Source organism: Xyrauchen texanus, chromosome 40, assembly GCF_025860055.1.
Source record: "Xyrauchen texanus isolate HMW12.3.18 chromosome 40, RBS_HiC_50CHRs, whole genome shotgun sequence".
Taxonomy (NCBI): Eukaryota; Metazoa; Chordata; class Actinopteri; order Cypriniformes; family Catostomidae; genus Xyrauchen; species Xyrauchen texanus.
The window spans coordinates 3,097,572-3,117,511 of NC_068315.1; the positions used below are offsets into that span (position 1 = coordinate 3,097,572).

Consider the following 19,940-nt stretch of genomic DNA (forward strand, 5'->3'; position numbering starts at 1 on the left):
CCTGTAAAGGGAAAGGTTTGCAGCAGGATGGGAGAAACTGATTGCAGATGACTCATATAATGAAGCTCATCAACAGGAGGGCAGTAAAGTCATAAAGCAATCATCTCTGTAGTCACGGACAGCTGCTCATGCTTTCATGGCATTTGTATAAAAGTTCAAAATATCAAAATGATGGTGACGTGGGTTTGATTAGCAAGAAATCAACCAGTAACTTTAGAGAGCTCTGGTTTTACTGTATGGTGAAGTTATTACATTTTTAAACTTTCATGTTCAAATCTTGACTTACATTTTACAATGATAGTAAAGTCATCCAAACTTTGAACCATGACTATAAACAGAAGAATGGAATTTGTGTAGTGACCAAAAATGTTTAACAAATCTGTAACACTACAATGAAGTTAACATTTATTAATGCTAGGATTGTCACCATGGCCCTGGACAAATCTGGACACCTGATCAATGACTGAAAACCATATCGCTGGCCATCGTACAAGAAAATAAAACATATTATTTATAATTTACTCCTTGTTTCACATGAAAATGATTGCATGTATAGCAAATAATTCGATCAAACAATAACATCCATACACTAAAAAATATGTTTGCCTATTTGTAAGACACATCTTTAAATTTTATAACAAAATTCTATCAAAATTAAACAATTAAACTTAAAATTTTTTATTTATTTATTTTATTTAGTTAAAGATTACTCCGTTTAATTTGATGCAATTTTGTTATGAAATTAAAATATATTGAAATATAGAATTTTTGTGTGTGTGTGTGTGTGTGTGTGTGAGCGTGTATTTATCCCTTTGTGGGGACCAGATGTCCCCATAAGGATAGTAAAACCCGAAATTCTTGAAGTTGTGGGGACATTATGTCGGTCCCCATGAGGAAAATCAAACTAAATTATGTTTTTTTGAAAATGTAAAAATGCAGAACGTTTTCTGTGAGGGTTAGGTTTAGGGGTTGAGTTAGGTTTAGGGGTTGTGTTGGGTTTAGGGGTTGTGTTGGGTTTAGGGGGTGAGTTAGGTTTAGGGGTTGTGTTAGGTTTAGGGGTTGAGTTAGGTTTAGGGGTTGAGTTAGGTTTAGGGGTTGTGTTAGTTTTAGGGGTTGAGTTAGGTTTAGGGGTTGTGTTGGGTTTAGGGGTTGTGTTGGGTTTAGGGGTTGTGTTGGGTTTAGGGGTTGTGTTAGGTTTAGGGGTTGTGTTGGGTTTAGGGGTTGTGTTGGGTTTAGGGGGTGAGTTAGGTTTAGGGGTTAATTTAGGTTTAGGGGTTGAGTTAGGTTTAGGGGTTGAGTTAGGTTTAGGGGTTGTGTTAGGTTTAGGGATTGTGTTAGGTTTAGGGGTTGAGTTAGGTTTAGGGGTTGTGTTAGGTTTAGGGATTGTGTTAGGTTTAGGGTTTGTGTTATGTTTAGGGGTTGAGTTAGGTTTAGGGGTTGAGTTAGGTTTAGGGGTTGTGTTAGGTTTAGGGATTGTGTTAGGTTTAGGGGTTGAGTTAGGTTTAGGGGTTGAGTTAGGTTTAGGGGTTGTGTTAGGTTTAGGGATTGTGTTAGGTTTAGGGGTTGAGTTAGGTTTAGGGGTTGAGTTAGGTTTAGGGGTTGTGTTAGGTTTAGGGATTGTGTTAGGTTTAGGGATTGTGTTAGGTTTAGGGGTTGTGTTAGGTTTAGGGATTGTGTTAGGTTTAGGGGTTGAGTTAGGTTTAGGGGTTGAGTTAGGTTTAGGGATTGTGTTAGGTTTAGGGGTTGAGTTAGGTTTAGGGGTTGAGTTAGGTTTAGGGGTTGTGTTAGGTTTAGGGGTTGTGTTAGGTTTAGGGGTTGTGTTAGTTTTAGGGGTTGAGTTAGGTTTAGGGGTTGTGTTAGGTTTAGGGATTGTGTTAGGTTTAGGGGTTGTGTTAGTTTTAGGGGTTGAGTTAGGTTTAGGGGTTGTGTTAGGTTTAGGGATTGTGTTAGGTTTAGGGGTTGTGTTAGGTTTAGGGGTTGTGTTAGTTTTAGGGGTTGAGTTAGGTTTAGGGGTTTTGATATGTTTAGGGGTTGAGTTATGTTTAGGGGTTGTGTTAGTTTTAGGGGTTGAGTTAGGTTTAGGGGTTGTGTTAGGTTTAGGGGTTGTGTTAGTTTTAGGGGTTGAGTTAGGTTTAGGGGTTTTGATATGTTTAGGGGTTGAGTTAGGTTTAGGGGTTGTGTTAGGTTTAGGGGTTGTGTTAGTTTTAGGGGTTGAGTTAGGTTTAGGGGTTGTGTTAGGTTTAGGGATTGTGTTAGGTTTAGGGGTTGTGTTAGGTTTAGGGGTTGTGTTAGTTTTAGGGGTTGAGTTAGGTTTAGGGGTTTTGATATGTTTAGGGGTTGAGTTACGTTTAGGGGTTGTGTTAGTTTTAGGGGTTGAGTTAGGTTTAGGGGTTGTGTTAGGTTTAGGGGTTGTGTTAGTTTTAGGGGTTGAGTTAGGTTTAGGGGTTTTGATATGTTTAGGGGTTGAGTTAGGTTTAGGGGTTGTGTTAGGTTTAGGGGTTGTGTTGGGTTTAGGGGTTGTGTTAGGTTTAGGGGTTGTGTTGGGCTGAGTAGCCTGGCAGAAACAACTCGGAGCACTTTTCTCACATCGTGTGAAAATATTCAAATTCCAGGATATTTTTCATCCAGGGTTTGAATTGAATTTTTCCAGGATGGATAGCCAATAACTGGGACTATCTGGCAGCTCTAATAAATGCATTAGGTATCATGAACTAACCATGGTCAATATTTATTTACAGCATAATGAGCATATATCTATCTTTATTAACATTAATTAAAAAAAAAAAACGCATTGGTTTATTGTTAGTTCATGTTACACAATATGCAAAACTATTGTATATATACAACTTTTCATTAAAAAAGTATTAATTAACATTTATCAACATAATACGTGCTGTAAAAGCACTCTTCATTGTTTGTTCGTGTTAAGAAATACAACCTTTTGGTAAAGTGTTACCAACAAATCAAAACTATTTGATATGTTAACTTCTTCAAAGTCAATTCCTGTTGCCATGTTTGCTGCAATTTGAATTTGTAATTTATATTTGGCTAAATAGACATCAGCAACCTTAACATAAGGAATTGTTTTTAATTACATAAATGTTGGTGTGTATTTGCTGGATAGTATATTTATATTTGCTTTCATGCTTCATAAAAAAGTACAAAGTTCATTCTGTTGTGATACTATATCTCCATGGAGATTGCAAATAGGCAAACAGAGGCAATTATGAAACAGTACTGTAGTGTCACCAGATCAGACAGCGTATGGATAGCTGATACTGTAGATAGGCAGCTGATAATGAAATATAAAATAAAATAAACATTAAAAATGACTTATTACACTTTTTAACAGCAGATAGCTCCTGTTGCTTTTCAATCAAACTGATAAATTCAGTCTTGTTCTGGTGTGAAAATGTATATTTTATAGATTTATAGATTCAGTTATTTTGTTGTTATTTTGTTGTAAATGCTTCTAAAGTAGCGTGTGTTCGGTATAGGTCACTTGGCAACTGTTACTTTTCTCAGCGCTGCCCCGGATGGACCAATCACAGTCATATGTGATTTTTAGATTAGTGAATCATTTCAAAGAGACTTCTGGGTCATGTTTTGGTTTTTATATCAAATATACATCCTTAAAATAAATATACATTTAAAAGATTATACTTTTTCACAGTACAAATGTCTCCAACAAGACAAAAACGTCCTGAGATGTGAATGCAACTCAATGGTGTGTACGACTTTAAGAGCCACCGAGCGCCCCTAGTGGAATATAATGTTATGCGTCATAGGTAGCAGTAACTGTTGTGATGGAGAAGCATTTGGCGTTCACGCTTATCCGTATCATTTCAGAAATGGTCGCCAGGCGGCTCCCAGGCCACGGAGAACCACAGAGAGCCCCGGAGAACCGGGCAAGCCACTGAGAGAGTATTTCTGCAGATCAACACAAATTCTCCTCCTTCCTCTAGTAGCAGTGATCAGTTCTCAGCTCGCACTACCTAAGCCGCACATACTGCGCTCGCGGATAATAAACCTCCCTGTGCCAGGACAACCGCGATTGTTTTGGAGTTTACGGTAAGGTGATGCTCATTACTGCATTTCATATAAATCATAAGGTTTTTCAAGGCTTTTAACACCAGTATTAAATCTCGCACATGTGCAGGAATGTGTTGTTTTCAATGCGTAAATGAGCTGGCGTGGTCTGTTCCTTGCGCTCCCGGTGCGCTTTACACACCCGAATATTCTCTTTTAAAGGAAATGCTTTTGTGGGTTTGCTTACTCTAACGGTGTCTGTCCATTCTCAAAACATTATTTTCATGCCCGGCTCATAATGAACATAAGGTGTCTTGATGGAGCGCATTGCCTGTGTAACCTGGAGTGACTTTTGGATCTTTAGGTTTTTGCGTAATGTGGGTTAGTGGCGCGAGCGTTAGGCTGAGAATGAGATGGGAATTTTAGGGAAGGCTGGAAATCTCTGTTCAGAGGAATGCCATGCCCATGCCCATGCATGCGTAGGTGTGTTTGACATCTGAGTCAGAATCAGTGCTACAAAATTAATACTCAGTGTTGGAGAGGAAATCAGATCCAGAATGAAAGACCAACGGAACCAGAATCAGGGCTACTAACAGAACTGACACCAGAACTAAAACCAAACTAGACAAAGAACTGAGAAATGAGACCTAGAACCATGGCACAGACCCAAACAAACCATTCACTTATTTTATGAGTGTGTAGTACATTGTCTGCTCATGAATCACGAATCACTTCAATTTAATCAGTCATTTGTTGGTTAGTCATATACAAAATGTTGCTGGTAGTAACTGTAAATGTGTTCGTCATAAATGAGTGCAGGGGTATAACTAGAGGGAGGGCAGCCACCCTAGGGCCCCCGGGGTGAGATGGAGCCTGCAACGGTCGACCAAAAGGAACCATAAAAATGACTGCGGGCCAGAGAGGTGATGAAAAACGACCAAGGCCCCCCAAGGAGGGGGCCCGAGAGATCCTTCGCACTGGGGCTCGCAAAATCCAAGTTACGCTACTGAATGGGTGCATGCTTTTTTGGGTGCAGAATTGGTTTTAGATGAGTTTTGAAGGGCATCTTGTCAAGAAGTATGACCAGTGTAATAGAGTTTCGGACCAGTTGTCAGAACTGTCACTTTCCCAATTTGGCCGGTAATGTGTCGTAAAGACATCTTACTTTTGTTGTGTTTTTATGCAAATGCAAACATTTGTTTTTAAGTGATTTATCGATTGTTGAAAACATTTAGATTTTTTTTGATGCAAACAAATATAGCCATGTGCTGATGATTTTATTAATTATTATTGTACATTTTATTATTTATGTATTTTGTGGTGCAAGTGGTGCAAGTAAACTCCCGGTCTTATCGCGTTCTGCACAGTTGCACAAAGTTGCATTTAGTTAAACTTGCAATTTTATATGCTGTTCTTTTGCATGGTTAATACTGTAACGTACTATAGAGGTGTTTTAGTAGTACTCCATAAAACAAAAGTCTAGTATCTAAAATCTTTGGGACAAACATACAGAGATTGCCCCATAGACATCCACTGTAATTGCATTTCTTCCAATATGATATTTTCTTTCTTTTTGCAACCTGAGGGAGTCAAAATGATTTTCAGTATCAACAGCAAGACAGATTCTGTCCACAGAATTTAGTCAACATGAAAATTGCAAAACATTTTACTCTTATAATGTAAATGATCTTTGTTCAATTAAACAAACTTGATTGAATCTATGAAGAATTGATTGGATTGTGAAAGTGGTCTTTATGTGACTGGTGGATGAAGGGGAGGAGCTGAAAACTAAGAGCTGTTTGTGTGGACGGCAATTGTATGGAAATTAAGGATTCAATTTCCAATTTTGATTCCTTAACGGTTCCATTAATGTTTGAGGAAGAAACACTTGGAAATAAGAAATGCAATTTTTATCGGATTTACTGCCTTCAGTCACAATTGTTACTAAATGAGCCAAAAGAACCAGCTCATAAGAGTAATTAGTTAGAGAATAGGACTACACTGGTTCACGCTGTAGTTTCAAAAGAACCGACTCCTACGAGTCATTTGTTTAAGAATTAAATTACACTGTTTATATCGTAAATTTAAAAGAATCAGCTCATATGAGTCATTTGTTTGGGAATTGGACTACACTGGTCACACTGTATGTTTCACGCGGCAGCTTCAAAAGAACCGACTCCTACGAGTCATTTGTTTGGGAATCAGATGTTTGTTTCGTGCAGTAAATTTAGAAGAACCAGCTCATATGAGTCATTTGTTCGGGAATTGGACTACACTGGTCACACTGTATGTTTTAAGCTGTAGCTTCAAAAGAACCGACTCCTACGAGTCATTCATTTGGGAATTGGACTACACTGGTCGCATTGTATGTTTCACGCTGCACCTTCAAAAGAACCGACTCCTATGAGTCATTTGTTTGGGAATCGGATGTTTGTTTTGTGCAGTAAATTTAAAAGAACCAGCTCAGAATCAGCTCATATGAGTTATTTGTTCGGGAATTGGACTACACTGGTCACACTGGATGTTTCACGCTGTAGCTTCAAAAGAACCGACTCCTACAAATCATTCGTTCGGGAATCAGATTACATTTTTGTTTGTTTCGTGCAGTAAATTTAAAAGAACCAGCTCAGAACCAGCTCAAATGAGTCATTTGTTCGGGAATTGGGCTACAATATCCATTTTTGGAGTCTTGTGAGTGTTTGCGTCTGTGTAGCTCCATGTCCACTAGAGTCCTGCAGTGTTGATTGTTCTCATAGGTGTTACTGCGTTTAACATTGTCTTTGAAGTATTTTTTTATGTTTTTGCTTATGGGTAACAGAGGGAGCTAATTGTTTCAAAGCTTTTGCAGCTTAACGATTGAAACCGAGTTTTGTTGAGAGCTTGTTAGAGCTGTCAGGGTTACAACAAAGGCCTGGTACTTTGTGGAAAGTGTGCACAGTAAGGAAAAGAGAAGAAAAACAGGCTCATTAGCAGTACTGAGGTTTGTTTGCATCCGTAAGCTGCCTGGCATGTGTTTAAGTGAACAGGAATCAGAGCCCGTGGGTGTTACGCATGAGGCTCCTTGCACCACAAATATCTTATTTAATAGTTTATTTACTCAGTGTATAAACCATCTAACCGTTTTACTACAGTATAATCTGAGCATAGCAACTGAGCCGCATAGCAAACCAGAGTTTGATTGTTTTACATAGTTTGTGTCCTGAAACCCATAAAGCAGATCCAGGCCATTGTTAGTCATGTGTTCATCAGAGCATTACTGGAACTTTTGGCTATTCTTGCATGTTCAAACGCAGGAAATTAGAGCGGCAGACAGGCAACTTCCTGTCAGGAAAACCAGAACCTCTTCGTAATTTCTCTTTGCTTTGTCTATCTCTTTCACGTGGCATGCTGTCTCTCTCACACATTCTCACCTCTTCATTCTCTCTGTTGCTCCATCATCCTGTCATTTGACTTTGGTTATTTAAAATGGTACAAAAATAAGTCATGATCTCTGTGCTTCCAGTGCTGTAATGAATTTACAAGTAGACTAAACACTGTGTGTTTGACAGGGCGTGGAAGCATCTGCTGAATGGCCCCCAGGTTGCATTCAACACATGGTTTCCTCCAGAAACCTTGTTAGTCATCTGTGCAAACACAACCTTATGGCTGTACCTGCCGCATGTGTGTGTTTACTCCAAACGTCTCTCACTCCAAAACCTGCGCTCTGAGCGTGCCTCGACTAGTCTGAAGACAACACGCACACTCCCGTCTGCAGATGCATGGTGAACCTGAGAACACGTGTGGATTCTTGGAATATTTGAGACGTTGAATCAGCCGTGATCTAAGTGGATAGTCGGTAATTGTGTAAATGTCACTAAAGCAACGTGAAAATGCATTGCTGAGTGGATAGATTTGTTTCTCTACTGTTGTGACGGGAGCTTGCAGCGTGTTGTCCGATGAGATGGTTGTGTGTCATGAGATCTCATAGCAACCTGTGAGCAATAAAATGTTCTTCTTTCATGGCTCAGTAAGAGGTGGTGACCATGTAATGACCCATTTAAATGTTATTTAAAGGTCAAGTGTGTAATTTTTTTGTTTTAATGTGCGGAGACAACTGTAAGTAAGCCAGTTGTAGGAACCCTGATTGAAAACTCATTGAGCCCGTTTACATGCACGCCAATACGTTGATTACTCCCAAAAATATATTAGAAATAATCACGTTTTTCTCACATGCATACATTGGAAAAACTGGTAAGAATACCAGTTAAGGTGTTTACATGCCACGTGAATTTGACGTAATGGGCAAATATCTACACATGTCGATTGGTTTCTTTTTACGCCGTTTATTGCATTTACCTGGCCAAACGCGTTGTCAGCTTATTAAGCATAATCGGTGTAAGAACGTGCATTTAAGAGCGCTAATAGTGGACTCATGTTTGGTGATTTAATAAAGTTTTATTTAGGTTTCATTTAAGCATCAACTTGTTTTTCCTAAACATATTTCCTAAAGGCTTGGTCACACATACCTTCTCACAGCTAAATTCCACGGGCGAAGATAGCGTGGGCGGACATTGAGCACGTGAAACAAGCAAAAATAGAATTGACAAACAGTCTTTTTTTAACGTTGCACTTTATACTCGATGAGATTAAGTTAAAAAGAGTTCAGTTAAAAACTCACGCTACAATGATATCCTTGTCCATTGTGAATATTCATTGTGAAGCACCGCCCACAGAGAGGTCACCTCCAAGCCATGCAACGTCCTATATGGCGACTTCACATTTCAAAGTTCACCAAACTTGAGCATGAGGCAAAATCAGCGCAAGGAAGTTCTGCACGGTAAGGAAAGTCCATCGTGTAAAATTCACGATCACGCGGAATTCCATTGATGAATTTGAATTCAAATGATCTAAAATGAAAATGATCTAATAATTTACTCACACTCATGCCATCCCAGATGTGTTTGACTTTCTTTCATCAGCAGAACACAAATTAAGATTTTTAGAAGAATATTTCAGCTCTGTAGGTCCATACAATACAAGTGAATGGTGACCAAAATTGTGAAGCTCCAAAAAGCAAGTCAGCATAAAAGTAATCCATACGACTGCAGTGGTTTAATCCATGTTTTCAGAAGTAGGATGATAGGTGATAGGTATAAGTCATTTTTTTTGCTTGAAATTCTTCCCCCTGCCCAGTAGGAGGCAATATACATGAAGAATGTGAATCAACAAAGTGATCTGTTTCTCACTCACACCTATCATACCACTTCAGAAGACATGGATTAAACCACTGAAGTCATATGGATAACGTTTATGCTGCTTTATGTGATTTATGGAGCTTCAAAATCTTGGCACTCATTCACTTGCATTGTATGGACCAAAAGATAATTTTTGGGTGAACTATTTCTTTAAGAAGAAATAAAAAAAAAGACTAATTTAAGACATTTATTTCCACAACGTGCTACAAAAGAGGTAAAACAATTGGTCTTGGAAATGTATTTTTTCTTCTGAAAGAAGAAGAAAACAATTTGATCTTAGACAGTTTTGAAAAATATGATGACTTAATGGAGTTTCATTTTGTTTTTAATGTTTCATTTTAATGTATCAACATGCAGAAATAAAAATAGCTACATTTTAGACCATTATTGACATGCAGTAAGATCAGAGTAATTTAAAATCTCCTATTGAAACTTAACTGACTTTTAATTGCAGTCTTTGGTTTCTTGGCAAATCTGAGCAACATTTGAAACATTGTTGAGATCTCTTCTGAAACTCGAAAACAATGAAGAGACACGCGTGAGAAAACTGAGAACAATTTTTATCTGGAGAAACAATATGAGAACTATAAAACTTAATTTGCTAAGAAATCTAATTTCTGTCAAGGAGAAGTGATTTAGATATCGACAATATTTTATTTGTGATTCTTTCCTACTGGTTTTTAAACCAGCATTGTTTCAGATTGGAACAGGAAGAGTCGTGTGATTCTCTTGGGTTGCGACGGAATGGACAGGAAGGAGATCTGGAATGAATTTGAGCTGACAGGGCAAGAGCTGATGATGTCATGCCATAACCACCTGCCCAGAAATAATAATGGCAATGTGGATTTCCAGTACATGCCTTCATCCATCCACTTTTTCTTATTCAGTTACTTTCACACCACAACAAAAATGCTTGAGTTGATTGTAGTGCTCATCTGAGCATGAGCTGAAAATACATCCCGTATCAGTCATGTGTTTTTCTGTTGTTTTTCGAGGCTGCACCTTCAGGATTTGATGTCTTGATGAATCTGAGGAGGAAACGGTACGTTAGGCCTGGTTCAGAAATGTAACGTCTGTTTGTGAATAGACAGACTCGCTGTGAGAATCAACACAGCCATCCTGACCTCCCTTTGAAACCAGAGAGACAGACAGAGCGAGAGAGAGATTTAGAAAGAGAGCTGCAGGCTTGTTCACCTTTGAAATGTGATCGGAGGATGATCTCAGATCTCTCAAGAGGCTTCTACTTTATCTGTGTGTCTGTGTCCAACCTGGTCTCATAGAATCACGTTACTATAACTACACTTTTGCAAAATGATTTTGACATTTTGCAAGCTTTTTTGAAAGTTATAAATTTGCACGATCAACACGCGAGACAAAAGTGTCATAGAAGCACCATAAAATGACGTGGTTGCTTCAGCAATTTCATTTTTCATCACATTTGCTTATGATATAAGTTAGGTTTAGGTTTAGGGTAGGGAGGTCGGTTTTGTTGATTTAAAACTCGATAGAGCGTTCACCTTATCCTGTTTGGGAGAATATATATATATATATATATATATATATATATATATATATATATTAGTATTGGCTAATTTGCATTCACTGCTGGCTAAACATATTCACGTCTGAGTGTGAGAAGTATTTGGAAGAAAGACTGTGTGTGAGTGTGTATGTATGTGTGTGAGTGTATGTATGTGTGTGTGTGAGTGTTGGGTGGAGTACACTATGTCATTATCGTTTTGGTTATGTTTTTCTATGTAGCTGAACTGAAAGCAAATGTTGAACACCCCTCCCAGATAGACTGATATTTCTTTGTTCACAACCACACTTCTACCCTTCTTTATAGGACACATACACACTCACACACATGCACACACACACTCACACATACAGTCCAAGAGATTCTAATATGATAAGAACATTTAGTGCAGCTGTGATCAAGATGTTTTAATTAAGCTTTTATACATGTTAAAAATGTGTTTTTGTAATCTTTATAGAATGAATGGTTCCAGCTCTAGTTTTGGATTGGACGAGTGACGCACAATAAGGCAACGATAAAATAGCCCAATTATAAATAGCACAACTGACTACATATAAATTGAATTCCAAAATAATGTCTAAAAGTCTATACAATGCAAATAAGGGTAGCTGAAATACAAGAAAAAAAAAACAGTAAAGTTGAGGAGAAAATTACTTGAATGTATCTGTCCATGCAGCAAGTTAATTTCACATAAGAAGAAATCTTGAAATATAATTGTTAAATCTTAAAACAAGAAGGCCCTGATAAGTATTCAAAAGGGTTCAAATAAGCAGAAAAGACTGATTATTAGATCAAATGACTTGAAATCAAACTTCCTACAGCACAACAGGGATAAAGGCGGCGACGGTTAGAGAGATAATGCAGCTGCTCTGTCATTCTCTCTCTCTCTAACTGTCGTCACCAGCTGCCTTTATCCCTCGCGCCCCCCATCAGGCTGATTGGGGACCAGGCGTGTGTTCCAGCCTGCCCCCGCCCTCCTCCACTCTATAATATTGAATATAAGTGTAACTGGTCCTGATCGCCCCGCTCCGAATGGGACTTGAACCGACGTTGCCGGCGTGGGAGGCGGGTGCACTAACAAGGAGGCTAAAGGCTACAGCCTTTAGCGTCAGTCGCTAGTGCACCTCTTGAGGTCAGGAGAGTGAAGTTTACACACTGCACATCTATCTACCAGCTGGCTCCTGTTACACTCACCCCCCTAAACCTCACTCCCATCCGGGTCACGGCACCACTGTAACCGGTCCTGATCTTCCCGCTCCGAATGGGTCTCGAACCGGTGTCTCCAGCATAGGAGGGGGGTGCGCTAACAAGGAGGCTAAAGGCTACAGCATCTAGCGTCAGTCGCAAGGGCACCTCTTGAGGTCAGGAGAGTGAGGTTTACACACTGCATAGCTATCTACCAGCTGGCTCCCGTTACAATCACCCCCCTAAACCTCACTCCCATCCGGGTCACGGCACCATTGTAACTGGTCCTGATCGCCCCGAATCACCTATTGCGCTCTTATATGCGCTAGTAGCATCTTGATCATGGATGGCATCACCGTGGCAACACATTTTGGGTATGTTAAGAGTAGGTCTACAATATCCCCTCAGTTATTGTAGAGGCACTGTCCAAATAAAGTACAAAATAGGGCTTTAATTCTTCAATCAATGAAGGACATGCTTAACCTGACTCAGGAAGTCAAACATTAGTCAAAAATATTATATGAGATGTGTATTTTTTAAGTTTGCAATTTTTGTACCACTTTTACTCCGTTTAAACCCCTAATTTGAGTGATGTCTTTCATTTCTAGCAGTAAATATTAAATACACATAATAAATAATTTTTATGTAATTTATTTTTGCAACCCTGTTACCCTGTTATGTCCGAAAACAGTTTAAGCCCCTAATTTGTGTGATTTCTTTACTTTGTAGCAGTAAATGTTATGTTAAAATAAACATTATTAAACATATGAATACAAATAAAATGTATGCAATTAACAAATAAAACAAACTATGAAATAAAATATGTCCGAATGGTTTACAGGGTTGCAGATTTAGCCTAAATTAAGATGTGGGAACATTGGTTTCTTTCATCATATTGCCGTGGTTATCACTGTAGGGTGTGCATTACTGTGATTTTACCATGCTTATGGCAGTTTTCAATGTCTTTTAACCACCACAAATGCTTCACATTTTCCCTTATAGCTCTTGTAAATTCTCCAGGGAAGAAGTACCGTTCTTTTAAGATGATTCCTTTTGATCCAGAGTCTTTTATTTGTCGCTGTCAAATAAATTCTGGATTAATCCGCTCATGATGCTGATTCTGTTCCGCTCGCTCTGCCACAAGCCATAGAGTCCACACTATATCAGCATTGCCTAATATAAAGAATTGTTGTGTTATTATAAATCATTCACATGTGGAATATCTCTGTCATACTTTTTCATTGCACTTTAACATCTAGCCATACATTATACGATTGTAAATTCGAGGTACTGTTATTTCCCAGGCTTAAAAAACTTAAATTAGAGAATGCTTTGTCTTCTTTAAGATGAGGCATGTTCATCAAAGTTAATTTCTTCACACCCTGGTGGTCCTTCTAAAAATGCTAGGCAAAAAAATACTTAACTGTTATCAAAAATCGTGGATAAGCTTGGCAGGCGATAGAGCAAAAGTGAACAATGGCGACGATGCACTATAAAAGACTTCTAAAACACTGAAAGACTTTGTCAGTGAATGCACGTTTTTGAAAGTTCAAATTCAAAATGTTTTGTTTATCTGTGTGCGTACATCCAGTTAAGTCATTTCCTGATGGTGAAACACTTATGATATAGTTATTCATAGTATTTTTGCATGTTTGACAGGCACATTTTGATTATTGATGCATAAATATGGACTTTTGCTAAATGCGTTGTTCCAGATTTAACAGTTTTATTTTGCTCAAACAAGTTTATGTAGTTCAGATTACGGTATTCACGTGGAATAAACGGCCATTGTTGAATGTAAAGGATTGTCATTGCCGTAACTGTCCCAGCATTTATATGATATAGCTAATTCCATGAAGTGGTTTCAGTCTTAATTTAGATGTCGATATAGCAATAATTTCAGATTCTCATTAATTGCAGAGTGTATTGCTCCTTGATATGACTGGCAATTTTTTGGCAGTTATTAAAGGAATAGTTTGTCACAAAATGAAAATTCTGTCATTAACACACACTATCTCGTTCTCTCTCTCTCTCTGTCTGTCTGTCTGTCTGTCTGTCTGTCTCTCTCTTTCTGTCTCTCTCTCTCTCTCTTTCTGTCTGTCTCTCTCTCAATTTCAATTCATTCAATTTTCAATTTAAAAGTACTTTATTGGCATGATTGTGTTTACATACAATATTGCCACAGCATTAATACACAAAACAGATCATTTTTCTCTCTGTCTGTCTGTCTGTCTGTCTGTCTGTCTCTCTCTCATCTGTCTGTCTGTCTGTCTCTCTTTGTCTGTCTGTCTGTCTCTCTGTCTGTCTGTCTGTCTCTCTCTCTCTTTCTGTCTGTCTCTCTCTCAATTTCAATTTATTCAATTTTCAATTTAAAAGTACTTTATTGGCATGATTGTGTTTACATACAATATTGCCACAGCATTAATACACAAAACAGATCATTTTTCTCTCTGTCTGTCTGTCTGTCTCTCTGTCTGTCTGTCTGTCTCTCTCTCTCTCTCTCTCTCTCTCTTTCTCTCTCTCTCTCTCTCGTGACGTTCAAAACCCATTTTACTTTCTTTCATCACTCAAAAAAAAATTTTCAGCCTATTTTTAAGATAAATTTTTAATTTTATAAATACCAATTCATCAAATTTTTGTAATATTTAACAAAATGAAATTAATAAAACAAAATATATTTAATTGTAATAATAATTATTATTATTATTATTATTATTATTATTATTAATTAAGTTACAGTTAAAGATTACTTAATTCATTTTGATGGAAATTTGTTCTGAAATAAATTTCTTAAATAATAATTTTTTATTGTTCTGTGGAATAGCAGTTTTGAAGAATATCCTGGCCGCTGTTTAAAACGACTTGAGTCTGAAATGATAAAACACATGCTGTTCTTCTTTTAGAGGCAGCGTGCACCACCACGGCTCTAGCGTGTATCACACAAGCACTAATCTGTGAACTGCTGTAGCATTCAGAGCAATACAAAGAGGGTTTGTTCTAGAGCATTGAGGGGTACGCTCAACAAGGTCTTTGCGAAGAAGACTCCAGTTTTTGTTTCAATGCATGTTCTGAGTTTGCTCGGCCAGTTGAAGAGGGAGACATGCCATGTACCCTTAATACTTCTAGATCGGTACAGTTGCCCTAAGGCTGTTTTAATGTGATGTATTACACTGACTGAGTTCAGATCTACTCTAATAACTCGCAGTTCAAAGGACAGCTTTTGTCATCATTCCGCCCTGTCAAAACCACTAAAAGTTGAGAGGCCTTCTTGTCTCAAGACAAGCAAAAAACATCACACATTGAGACCCGAGCGTGACTGATGTGTGCAATTTCCATTTCTCTTTTTGACTTGTATCAAGTAACACCTAATAAACAAGTAAAAAAATTAAAATAAATAAAAACATGAGCAAATCGTTTTCATAAACATTTATGTCCTCGTATTGGGATAGCTGGCCTATTTTGAGAAATGTTAAATAATATAAAAGCCAAGCTATAAAAAGTCAGATTTTTTTGTTATCAAATTGTTTATTATGTTTCCAGGTTTATTGGTTATTCATGTTTTTTAGACGTTATTCACCTTACAGCTGATTTTCTGTAAAGTTTTGACTGAAAGTATGTAGTGAATGCACTTCACTGCATATGAAAGCTACATGATGCTCTCTAATTATTGGATGACTTAACCCATAATATTGATCGCCACAAAATAATCAATATTTTGCTTGGCTTGACTCAGCTGTATTACTCATGGTCACGTTGGGTTTGAGTCTAGACTTCGTTTTGGTCTAGACACAACAGTGGGCCAGGGCCAGTCAGCACTATCAAATACAGCTACTCTCTGCCAAGGCCAGGCATCGCAGGAGGGGGTAACATGCTTTTAGTTATCACATTTCCACGAATCTGCCACTTTACCGTCACATTTAGCAGCTGGGGGCGTTCGCTAGCCACTTGACTTAGTCACATATAAACTTCCTCCTCTTCATGGAAAACGTTGACTTCCATTATTGTCGCATTCCTGCTGTTTTTCTGTGGTTACTGGGTCTTATTCCACTGAAAACGTGTGTTCTTATTTGAGCATGCATAAAAGGCTCTTCCAAATATTCGGCAGATTCGCAATACATGTGGTCCTGCCCTTGTTTTAAAATGGATGAATCTGGACTATTTCAAATGAGAATGTTAGTAATGTAGTAAAGTTAGTAAATGAAGTTGGTAATTAGGGTAAAATTGATCGCCACAAAAAATCATCTCAACTCCTTCCTCCTTCTCTTAAAATAATATCAAAAATCTGGGTTACAGTGAGGCACTTACAATGGAAGTGAATGGGGTGACCAATTTTTACGTTAAAATACTAATTATTATCATTAATTACGATTTTCATAACTCATTGGTTTTGAGCGCATATAGTTACTGTTTATCGAATTTTGCCATCATTTAATCACACACTGTTGCACTGGCAGAATGAATGAAATCGACGCTCCTGTTCCATCTTAATATTCAGAGACATCTAGCCAATAAATAAACCATTCAGGTTTATTGCTAGGTTTGTTTGAGCATCTCGATCAGCCCGACACAGCAATTGTCTCAATTAATGTTGTAAGTTTGGGGAAGGACTATCAGTTTGTCCAAATTGTGATGACAGAGGCTGAGAAATTAAACTTTACCTTACTTTTTTACTTCGCATTCAGATCTGACACTTTTCACTATCATCAGTTCCATTTTATTCCTTATTGTATATTCTGTTTAATTTGTGGCTCAGGTGGTAGAGCTGGTCGGCTGCCAATCGCAGGGTTGGTGGTTCGATTCCAGGCCCACATGACTCCACATGCCGAAGTGTCCTTGGGCAAGACACTGAACCCCAAGTTGCTCCCAATGGCGGCTAGCGCCTTGCATGGCTGCTCTGCCATCATTGGTGTGTGAGTGTGAGTGTGAATGGGTGATTGGGACACAGTTTAAAGTGCTTTGGTAACTGCTAAGGTTAAAAAAGGCACTATATAAGTGCAGACCATTTACCATGTTGACTGTGTTTTAACATGCATTTATTTAGCAATCTGAACATTCCAGCCATAACCATAATCATTACGTCTTGAACAAGTTGTTTTCTCGCAACTCAGTGAGTGTTCATAAAAACAGACGAATGTACCCATGAATAATTCTCGGAGCGATAGCAGTGGCTTCACATTGACTGCACAGCTTGTGTTTTCTAACTGTCTCTGAAATCAAGCTGTGTGCATTCTGGCATGCAATTATACGCTCTAAACTATCTCAAATTTTTATGTTTGTCTAAAATTAGGAACTGTGTGTCCCCCTTCAAGTGCTGTTAATCTTTTCTATAGTTCTGTTCATTATCATAATGGCTTCAGGGTTTGAAAAACAACTTGTTTTTACTTATAAAATGGCCATATAATTATTGTGGTATTGAATGGTGATCAGATCATTAAGGTTGTTAGTTTAAAAGGTTTTGCAGAGGTCTTGCAGAAGGCTTGCCAATGCAGCCATCACTATTAATATACTGTATATACTTGGGGTTAGGGATTTGTACTGGAGTTTCTTAGCAGTAACATTTGTTCATAACATGTAAACTGGTTGCAGTTTCAGCTATATTAACAAGGATGCAATGACTAAACTGACTTCAGACCAGCTTGAAGAGTTGCCTTGTTCCAGGAGAGCATATTTTGCTTAGCTTGACTCAGCTGTATTACTCATGGTCACGTTGGGTTTGAGTCTAGACTTCGTTTTGGTCTAGACACAACAGTGGGCCAGGGCCAGTCAGCACTATCAAATACAGCTACTCTCTGCCAAGGCCAGGCATCGCAGGAGGGGGTAACATGCTTTTAGTTATCACATTTCCACGAATCTGCCACTTTACCGTCACATTTAGCAGGTGGGGGCGTTCGCTAGCCACTTGACTTAGTCACATATAAACTTCCTCCTCTTCATGGAAAACGTTGACTTCCATTATTGTCGCATTCCTGCTGTTTTTCAGTGGTTACTGGGTCTTATTCCACTGAAAACGTGTGTTCTTATTTGAGCATGCATAAAAGGCTCTTCCAAATATTCGGCAGATTCACAATACATGTGGTCCTCCCCTTGTTTTAAAATGGATGAATCTGGACTATTTCAAATGAGAATGTTAGTAATGTAGTAAAGTTAGTAAATGAAGTTGGTAATTAGGGTAAAACTGCACATGGCCAAACCATCTCCATATAAGGACTTTACGCGCAACCTCTCCTGTACAGACATTTGCCACTCTTATTTACAGGGGCGGCTGTGGCTCAGTTGGTAGAGCGGGTCGGCTGCCAATCGTAGGGTTGGCGGTTCGATTCCTGGCCCACATGCCGAAGTGTCCTTGGGCAAGACACTGAACCCCAAGTTGCTCCCAATGGCAGGCTAGCGCCTTGCATGGCAGCTCTGCCGTCATTGGTGTGTGTGTGAGTGTGAGTGTGAATGTGTGTGTGAATGGGTGATTGGGACACAGTGTAAAGCACTTTGGTAACATCTAAGGTTAAAAAAGTGCTATATAAGTGCAGACCATTTACCATTTAGGCTGACATGTGATTGTCTACATTTTAAATGCAGAAGTTACAGATCGATCTATAACTGTAGAAGTTTCTTAAAAACAATAAAAGCCTGTTATCAAAGCACGTTCCATGTCTCTAAGGCCACCAGGGTCTTATTTTTACATACTAGTTTTATCAATTAGAACTGAATCAATTAATCATCGATTATTCCTTTGATTAATCGGATTAGGGCTGCAACAACTAATTGATAAAATCGCTAATGTATATAATCCACAATTAATATAATTATCGATAACTTAAATATGTGCAGTGTTCACGGAGAAGCTCTATTAGTGATTTCAGTTCACAGTAGTGAAAGATGTTTGCATGATTACTAGTTTGAAAAACGACGGAGACTAGTTGAAGCGGAAAGAACAAGACCTAGTGCACGAGGGCACTTTATAAACACTTCAAAGACAATCACAAGCCTACAGTTTAATGTGGACCGGATGCTGTTTGAAGTGCTTGAGAGTTGTTTCTTTCCAGAGCAGCACTTAAATGAATCTTTTAGGATGTATAAGTGTTATGAATTCAAGGCACACATTTCCATATCGAAAAACTGCTTGTTTTACCACAAGCAATTCTCTATTAAACTTCCACGCCAGTCAAACCAATCGGAGCAGAGAAAGGGAGCGCCATCATTTTGATTAAACTCTGCTTTACGGTTTAGTAATCATTAAACATCATTCCACAATTTCAGTGTTAATGCAATCAATTGTGCAGCTTTCATAGATATCATACTGATGTCTCAGAGGTCAAAGTCTAGAGATTGTAAAGTGTTTTAGATGGTTTCCCTTAATCATGCATTGGCATGATATCCATGCAAAAGAAACAAAGTGAAAGAATGCCTTGTATTATATTTCTATTCTGGTGTCACCATTACCCTCTGCTGGGCTGATTTTTAGCCCCACTCCATCCCTGATGGATAATTACGCACTTTAATTTACAGTACTTCTTATTACGTTTTACCACTACAGGAAAGTAACACTTTTGCACATGTCATAAAAGTAATTAAACATTCAGACTGAATCGTGAGATGAATTGTTACACCCTTAATCATTTATGTTCTTTAATAAATATTTAAATGTAATGTAGGACACATTTATTTTTCTTTTTTTATGTGATTAATGGATTAATCGAAGAAATAATCCAAGATTTATCGATTGTCAAAATAATCTTTAGTTGCAGCCTCAAATTGGATAAATTTTTTTTTTTGTATTTCCTATATTTTATTACTTTTAATTAATTTATTACACATAAATAATTGTATGCTGTACATTGTGTACACAAAATGATTAAAGTATAAATGTTACAATATAAATTGCATGTAGTTTTATAAAGTATTATCAAATAACAGAATATAAAATATTAAAATTAGTCTTCAAGTGCTCTAAATAT

At 38.0% G+C, this 19,940-nt stretch overlaps 1 protein-coding gene across 3 annotated transcripts in view; it reads left to right on the top strand.

Moving 5' to 3' along the window:
* Positions 1–3,933: 3,933 nt before the first annotated feature.
* LOC127633207 (receptor-type tyrosine-protein phosphatase epsilon-like) overlaps positions 3,934–19,940 on the top strand; it is a 96,852-nt gene continuing 80,845 nt past the window's right edge. For 2 of the 3 annotated variants that reach the window (XM_052112126.1, XM_052112129.1), the window contains exon 1: positions 3,934–4,071. The gene's annotated coding sequence lies outside the window, so the exon portion shown is untranslated. The remainder of the gene's footprint in view (positions 4,072–19,940) is intronic. The other variant, XM_052112127.1, reaches the window with a different exon arrangement.